Genomic DNA, 10,363 nt, shown 5'->3' with positions numbered 1-10,363 from the left:
TAATGATATTACGCGCAATTTATGAAATTAAACCACTTAAATATCATGTACTGAAAATGAAATTGAAATAATAAGTATATGTTTTATAAATAAAAATAATTTATAATTTATAGAATTCATTCTTCCTGGCTAGCATTTAAAAAACTTACTACTTAGTAGCAATACTTGATATATTTTTAATTTATAACTTAGTAGGTATTTTTTTGAATAGACACTGACATTCACAATTAATATGCATTAGCTTAACCTAATTTAGCTGTACCTATATTACTTCATCCAAATTCAAACTTCAAATATCTATAAAAAATAATAATGTTTTCATATTTTTTAGTTTCGGTATATTAACTATCTACACATGAGAAACTTCAAGACTTAGATAAAAAAAATTGAATATTTTATAAATTTTTCAATTTTTATGTTTCGTGTCAAAATATAAACTTCAAATGATTATAAAAATATTTTGTAAATATGTATTTTAAATATTTTTATACGTAGCTGTATAAGAACAACTTATATGAAATCTTGTACTAAATTTTAAAATATTAGGTATAATTATTTTTACTGTAAGCTAAATTATAGTATTTGTTAGTACTTATACATTTTCAGCAAACAGTAAATTAATAAAAATATATATATATTTCTACCTACTTATTAATTAAATCAATATTTTACTCTATATAAATGATACAATTTTAAGAAACTTTAGACAAAACAATAATATTAGGTACAGGTACAACTATTGAATCAAATATCAATCAGTGTGGTGTAGGTATAATAATACCTATAATTTCTAGAAGTGTAATTATAAATATGCATTTGACTGTAACGTGTTACTTATAATTTATAAATAAAACCACATTCAATTGCAATAATAAATTATGTATATTTATTTTACAATATTATTTTTAAGTTATTTGGAAAATTTTAAAACAGTACAGTACACTATACTTCGATATTTAATATTCTTGAATTTTTATTTAATTGTAATCTATACCAATTAGGTAAGTACCAAGTAGGTACTTTTTTGTACTCTTCAGTTCGTTTTCTTAACGATATTGCCTTATTGGTATAATACATTAATACTTATAATAATTATGTATATTATACAATATAAATATATAATACTATAATATGTATAATCTGATTTAACGATTTATTCGAGTTATATCAATACACATAAATATTAGCATTTATAATAATTCATTATTACTTATTGCTTATTACTTATTAGAATTTAGAGTATTATTACCTCTCCATATAATAAAAAATAAAAACAAGGAACACGATCAGCTGTATAGTATAGGTACAGGTTTAGAGTGTATGTACCTAATTGTCATTAAGTAGGTAGTATATGTCTTAACTCTACTTAACTTGAAAAAGTCAATATTGACGTATACCTTATAGATATAGAATAGGCTAAATAATAATTTTAAATAAATTAAATATTTTTTAATTGTGTTGAGAAAAGTAATAAGTTAAAAATTCGTAAAAAAATATTTATGGTTTTTAGAAAAATATGAAACAAAAATGGTATAATAAAATTATACTTCAAAACTTTAATAGTTTTTAAAGTAATAAATAACCCGTAGCCTACGGGCCGTAGGTATATAAAAAAATCACATTATAATTATGTAAAATCAATACACTCTACGCTTCGCTCAGAATTCAAAAAGTATTTAAAAAATAATTATAATTATCTGTAACAGGGTGATGAAGTTCTTGAATAAATATACAATTACCCAATCAAAACTATGTGTGTTTATGGTTTATAATAATTAATAATTGTGCCAGAAATCCATGAGACCCGTGTTTCGTAATTAATATAGTTACACTATGCCTTTTATTGTGTAAATGTTTAGATAAGTATTACTCAAAAATTAAAAAGAAAGATTTTTACAATATTAATTTTACTATAGATACTTTGATAATTATTTATTACAACATAAGTTCCATTAAGTATAAAAAAAACCTAACAGAAGCAAAATTGCAATACAGTACTTGTCGTTTTATTATGAATGTCGCTAAATAGATATTGACATACCTACGTGCATTATTTATACTGTTGTAGTGTTGTCACTCCAAATATATGAGTTATAATATAGAATAGGTTCTTAATATGTATAGCTATATTCTTAAGCTTAAATTGTTTTTGTTAAAAGTTTATAATATATAATAATATTTTGACTCAAATCTCTTAAACATTTTAGTTTAGTCTCCGATTGCACTATCTGCGGTACACTATCTACGAGACTTAACACGGAGGGAATTGAAAATTCTATACAAGTAAAGGCAATTAAAAAAAAAAATGGAAATTTCAATTTTTATTGTGATAATAAATTAAATATTGCTAATGTAGTTGTACACAATAATAAACAAATATTCAACCACAATTTATTAGTTCATCACTTCGAAGCATATAACCATTGCTCTATATTCAAGATAAGGTCTTCAAATTTTAACAAACAATTTTACAACGATATTTGCTTTAGTATTAGTATTTTCTAGTTACCTGTGCCACATTATCATACATGACTCACACATCAACGTACCGAACAATAGAAGAATATAAAAATATAATAACTTCTAAGAACGAATTTTAATTAAAAATTCAATAATTATCATAATGTAAATAAATTATACAAAATAATTTTTAAGAAAATGTACTTAATTAAATTAAATTGTAGTTATAATTATATAAAGTATGTAAAATAATATGCCATAATTACACACATACATATAGTTTATTCATCGAATTTAAAATAATACATCATTATTATAATACTCATACAATAATATGCAATAAACATATTATTATAATAACTGTAATACTTATTAGTTATTATAAATGTATAGGAATAAATAATAATTATAAATCAATATTATTTAGTTTATTGTAATACGTCTCATCGTAGCATACAAACGCTTTCAGGCGCTCCTATTTTTTTCCAATTCGGTTGTCAAAAATGCTGATTTGCAAATTATGTACGATACTTTGATAAAGAGTAAGGGTAACAAGCAATATGCAAACGATGCATAACCCAAAAATCGAACCAAAAAGGTTAAAAAGAACAATACAATACGCAAACTATATTATACTACTAACCATAAAACCGTGATGAAGAAAATAATAAATACGTATTTAGTTAAAAATATTGTATCATTGCTCAATGATACGCGGTGCTATGGAGTTTTATTACTGCCTATTTCAAACAGAATATAATATATTATTTTTTCTCTAGTGAAAAACTGAAAACACGTCTCTGTGATAGGTGCATGACGCGGCGTAAAACATGATTTTGCACTTAACCAAAAGTATTGTGTTAAAATAACTTTAATTAAATATAATATTTCTAAAATGTTTGAAAAATATAAGTGTTCTACGAATAAAAAAAAATCTAACAGTATAATAGATAAATATAATCTTTTGTACTTTTATGTTAATTGTCAATGTATCATTTGTGAAAACGATAATTAAATTATAAAATAATTTGAATCATGAATAGGTAGTTTACAAACAAAAAAACTATATTTTATCATAATTCATAATAATATTATTAGAACTATATTTCACAATTACGTGTATATTATATAAAATAAAATAAATATTCTTTTTAAAAATGTAAATAATTTCTATTTTATTTTATTTTTACTTAGCAAATTTATATATTGTATGTAAGTAAATAATATCATATCTATTTTGTTTTAAATGTATAACAGGTGCTCGTTAATATTATATCGTATACATTTTATCGTTACTTAAGTATAATTATTTCCATATACCAGTATCCAGTATTCCAGTTATTTAAAACAATATAAGATACAAATGATATAATAGATGCATAAACTGGAAAGTATTAGTTCATTGTAAAAATATTGTATTGTTGGAATAGATACTTATTAGTTATGACTTATGAGTGATAGATTTTATATATGTGAGTAGTTTAAACAAGATATTATGATCTATTATTATTATTATCATTCTGCATAATACGAATTGATTATGTTAGGATATTAGTCTAGAATGTTTATTTAATACTACAATACATAATTATTTTTTAAATGCGTGATTACAAAAAGTTATTTTGTATTACAGTAACTATGGCCACATTAATACTTACTGGTTACTATAATTATGTTTATGTTAATCGATTGATTCCACACCATTACTATATATAAATATTAAATGTACATATATTCTGAGAGGAACGATGAATGTTTATAGATATTGATTTTACAGACGTGTGATTGTGTGTGTGTGTAAACGATAACACAAAAGTAGTTGAAAAAGTACTTCAATCTTGAAGATGGTTTATGATAGAAAATTGTATCTAGTTTGTACTCTTGAAAATCCAAAATTCGTAATATTTTTCTAAAAAAAAATTGTTAAAAATAAATAACCTACCTATACATACCAAAAATCATTGAATAATTACAGTAAAATACAATTTTACTTTTGAACCATACCTTGGTTATAGAGTCGCTCGGAGAGTATACACTATACATATATTGATATATTACCTATATATTATATTACTTATATTGTATTTTATAGCGAATATTTATCACATATTGTTTATGTGTGACTTGTATAGAAATAGAATTCTATTCAACATCACTTTGTCATTTTTATGGCCCAGTATATACTTAAAATACACGATAATGTGTTCTATCATTTAATCTCGATCTCGTAAATACAAATGTACACCGTACAGACACCGTTTTCACGCTAAGATAATAATTATTATTAATTTGGATCATGACTGAGCAAGTCGATGATGAAAAATGTATGTTATAATTTATAATGTACGATAAAATTATATTGTGAAAGAAGTCCGACCAATTTTGATCAGACTATTATTTTTTTTTTTTTTTTGGGCTCGTTTGGGGTCCCCTTTGGAAAAATCTCTCGACTTTTACTAAACATAACCTATTTAATAAAAGGCGTAAGATTATTTCGAAAAGGGAACCGGAGCTATGTCGATGGAGGTGTTCTGGGTTCCCTATATATCATCAGCCGGGTCACTGCGCCTAGCAGTAGTCCGGTGTTTGCTGTTCGCGGTTTTCCCTGGTACGGACGTAAGTCAATCGGACCCGTCCGCGTCCGGACCGCGACCGGCGCGAATTTTCAGCGTCGTCGCTGTAGCCAGCCCAAAAACCGGTGATCGCGGAGCCCCCGAAAAGCTCAACGACCGCGCCCGAAAGTGAGTCGTCAAAATGCCGTGCCTGCGAACGCCATCTATCGAATGTTCTTCGAAACACGGGAGCGCAACGGCAGCTAGCTGCCGACCGACCGGCCGAACGAAAATGGTAACGCCGGAATACGAGTAGTGGTGAGACGTTACTATATACGCGCCGAACCGTAAAATTATACAGGTAATGTAATATGGTCCAGGCGTCCAGCAGAGGGCATTAGCGACGTGTATTGAATTCGTCACGCAAATGCAGTCGCGGTCAATTTGAAACGAGAAACAAATAAATTTCAGATACTCGTATTGTCTTGTTTATAATATACTATAATATAACGAAAACATAAGTTAGATTAGTGTGAATAATAACTAATAGTAAGTGATAAACTAACGATCGGAGACGTTTTATTTTACCGTACTCGGGCGCCACAATACGGAACACAATAATATGTTTGCTGCAGCAATACAATATTATACAATATTTAAGTCAATATAAAACATTGTTACATATATATAAGACACCCGAATATAATATAGGTAATGGCATTAACGTATTACGATTTACGGTATGACTTTGGACATTTGGACTAAAGGTACACAGAATACGGATAGCTATGGATGAGTGGAGTATAGTTACTTAATATGTTATCTTGACTTTTTGCTGAGTACCTATCAAACTAAATCAATTAGTTTAATTGAAGACAGTATCTCTAACCTAACTCGTGCCATTTTCTAGTTAAGTGTTTGAAAGTATTATTTTTAATAAGCCATTGAATCGCATTAATAGTCAATAAAGTTATGATATTACCTTATGAACGAAGAATTAAATTGAAGAAAATTAAGTGTATCGTATATTAGGCTGGAGCTATACACGACGAATTTCGTTGTCGTCGAAAACCTATATGTTTAAATCATGCTGGCTATACGATTTCGCTGTGAATTAAATCACCGCGATATTCGTTGGCGGGCGACGATTTTTTTCAAAATCGCACAATCCATGTAAAGTGATCAGTATTGTAGTTAATAGTGATACCTACAATCTACATTAATATTTAGTAAATTAATAGGTATCTTACATATTTTCTGTTAAGTAATCTATTTCCAATCAAGTATCACATACCTATTAAATATGCAATTCTAATTTTCAATGTTTGTTTATAAAAAAGTCGGCCTTAGAACCACACATTGCTGTTTATATTGTCAAGAACTAAATTTAAACTAAACTTAACTTTAAATTTTAACTAAATTTATTAAAATCATTAAAGATTGAAAATTATTTTGAAATACTTATACAATTAAGTAATGAGCTAAGGTTCAAAAATTGTATTCCTTAAAAACTTCACTGGAAATCTTAAAAATTGTTCAGTGTAAAGTTACTATATTTTTTTGATATTAAATACTTAAATTTTAAATGTATTATTATTATTATCTTCAATCTATTTTTGCTATTTTATTATTATTCAATAATTAATATTAATCCTATACGATACAGTACACATTTCAATAAATTATATTGATACATAATAGATACTTACTTTTATATGATTACCTATATTAAATAATATATACAACAATAATGAAATTAATTAAGTTGTCGGTATATAAATAATCAATCAATTTAAAAGTATATTTAGTATACACATTATATAGTAGGACTTGAGAATGTCGTAATACGGTTGATGACAATATGTGTTGAGTGTATACACCACGGATTCCTATATTCTGTTTAAAATATTATTCGTATGCATATTTTACAAATTATAAATTTAATCTGTAATATATTTGTCCAAATCAATAACAAGTACCTAGCAAAGGTGGTCAAGTTAATGAAAAGAATTAACTGTGGCTAGTTAAGTTAATTCAATAAAATTTCCTTCAGATACAGTTAACAAAAAAAAAAAAATTAACTAGATAAGTTAAAAGTTAAGATAGAAAATAAAATTAACTTAACTCAGTTAAAAAAAAGTTAATTTTTTTTCAATTCATAATATTCATGTAAAAAATTGCACTAATTTTTTATATTTTTATGCGAGTACCTATATTAAATAATAAATACAACAGTAATGAAATTAATAATAATAATGATATTAATTATGTTGTCGGTATAAAAATAATCAATCAATTTAAAAGTATAGATAGTATATATATTATTTAGTAGGACCTCAGAATGTTGTAACACGGTTGATGAAGATTTACGTTGAGTGGTATACACCATGGTGTAGCTAAAAGTACCTCACGAAATGATGGTTTACTCTATCGATCTATGATGATATACTGTTCACTCTGGTCATCTAAATTTTAAATACTATTATAACTCATAAGTCTTAAACTTACCTTAAGGCTTAATTATTCGTATTTAAATACATTTTTGTAACAAAAAGCGAACTATATTTTAATAAAATAATATATGAAAAAGTTTGGTTTACCTAATGTACGATATAATTATAATTTTTAGTACTTAAAACAATATTATGAACTGCATTGTTTAATTCATGTCGTTCGTGAAACACATTAGAGTGTGTCCTGCTGGCTGCTAGTGAGTGATTCTTATTTCGTTTAAAATATTATTCATGTACATGTATTACAAATTATAAATTTAATCTATTATATAGATTCGTTAAAATCAATTAAGAGTAATATATATTTTGTAAAATTTATATTTTTGAATCAAAAATGATTCGCGCGCTTTTTAATCTCTTCACACCGAATACGAACATTTTTATATTTGTTTACCGATAAAACGCATGATATGAACGGCCTGATATCACGTATATCTGTAAAACCCTGACAAAAGTACATGAAGTCCCTGGAATTTGAGACCTACCTACCAGAATCGTATGTCCTCCCCTTCAGTTTTGACGTTGTCGGCACTCGGCAGTAGTTTAGTACTCTCGTAGCACTACTAAAATTACCATCACCGCATACCTATATTACCATATGTTCCTGTTACATGTTTCAATCCTTCGCGTCTTAAACGGTTTAAACGCGTACTCAAAATGTTTGTAAAATGCTTAGGTATATTCCCTTATATTGCCTATATTCTTTACTCTATGGAAAAACGTCTCCAAAATGTTTCTACAACGTACGCCATATGGGGTCTGAGTGTTTGACTGATTCATAATACGCTCATTAGCAAGTATTCTATATAAATATTATGAACAATATGAACTTATATCGATAATATTGATATTTCCAGTTATTATTGTTGGATATCGTTTTATTTTTATATTTAATAAATAGGCACATTATTACCTATTTAAATATTAAATAACAATTTAATGTGTACATTTTATTTTTTACTTATTTAATATTTTTAAATTTTACTTTTTCCAAATTATTACATAATTGTACGACTTTTATTGCATATTATGTGGATTATTGTGCTATTGAATACAGTGCATGTAAATCCTTGTTTTTTTTTTAAAAAAAATAAGAAAAATCAGAAACCTTAATTTACAATTTTTTTTTATTGGCGTTTTAGGTTCAAATTTTTACGAAATATGTTAAAATAGTGAACATTTGCAAGTACCTAATTTTGTAATTGAATCTACATAAATTTTTTTGTATTTATATCTAAGGTAAGAAAAATGAACACTAAGTTTTCCATACATTTTTCTTCAAATAGCTATAAAGAAAACTCGAAGCGTCATTTTAGGAAAAATTGTTATGAACGTTTGAATTTTAAATTTTTACGAAATCGTCTAACGATAACGATTAATGTTCAAACGATTTTAAATATTTGTTATTTTTCAAAAAGTATAAGCTGTAGAAACTTGAAAATTTCACCAGTTATTCAGAAAGGCATTTTCTTTACATGATTAAATTTTCAAAATATTTCGATTATTTTAATCCTATTTATAGACATTTGAATTATTCGTTTTTATTAAGTTTTTTTTTATAAATACCGATACAATATTTTTGGCTGAGTCAAGATACTTTAAAATGTAATGCAAAGTTACTTATAAGTTGGTCTTATAGTAATTCAAAAATTTTAAGAATACGTATTTTCACAATTTTTTTTATTAGTGTTTGAAATTCAATTATTGACAAAAATTCATGAAAATCATGAATATTTGCAAATAATTTTGTAATTAAAATTTATATAAAATGTTGTACCTACAAGAATCTAAGAGTTTAAAATTCATATAGGTATGATATTTTCTATAAGTTCAGCTTACATTAATTATGAAAGAAGTTAAGCATTGGCCAATTAAAATTACTTTATCTAAAGTTTAAATATTTATGAAATCAAATATTCACGTGTAAAATAGTTATTATTCACAGACTACAATCAAATAATTTTAGAATTTTTTATAGCTAAAAATTACGTTTTAATTAATATTTTCAGATCAAATACTATCGTCCAAGAGATTATTCGACTGAAATTGTTTTCTGCTTTTTTGTAACATATCCTTAACAATTAATACGCAATTTGCAACTTAAAAAAAAAAAAATAATGAACATTATAATTTTGTTACAAATTTTAATTGAAATACTATCCTATGAGAATTAATTAAAAAAAAAGAAAAAACAAAGCTGGAAAGTAAGAAACAGCTCTAGTTCTGTTAAACGGTAAGTGTCGATTGAATCACTAGCTCTAATGTATGCGTTAAATTTGAATTATTGCATAATATGTAAAACAATTTTGAATACAGATGCAGTGGTGTAGCCCCAAAAATCTTTCAGGGGCCCTCCAGATATAACACCAAAATCATACATTTAAGTATACTATTTTAGGTATTATTGTATTTAAGTGTACTACATTGGCTATTATTCAATGACTTAGGGAGGGCCATCAGTTCCCCTCTAAATACGCCACTGCATAGATGATCTGTTGGTCTAGATATATTACCAAGCATAATTTATGTTATATTTATATTACTACTATAGTAATTTAATTATTTAACTATTAGTAATGAGTAGGTATAATAAGTTGAATTAATTTTACCTAATCATTAAATTTATAATATTATTGTTTGCATACATAATATAAAGTGAAGTTTTTACCAAACTAGAAGCTGTCGGATCCTTAATTTTTTCATTTGAATTGCACCACTGATGTATAAAATACATTGTATAAACTTAAATAGGTTCTTAAAAACTATTAATAAGCAATTTAAATTAATTAAAAAGATTATTAATAAAACATATAAAAATATTATATTCAAATATATGAT

Source organism: Aphis gossypii, chromosome X (genome assembly GCF_020184175.1).
Source record: "Aphis gossypii isolate Hap1 chromosome X, ASM2018417v2, whole genome shotgun sequence".
In the NCBI taxonomy this organism is placed as follows: Eukaryota; Metazoa; Arthropoda; class Insecta; order Hemiptera; family Aphididae; genus Aphis; species Aphis gossypii.
Note: the sequence above shows the minus strand (reverse complement) of the source record.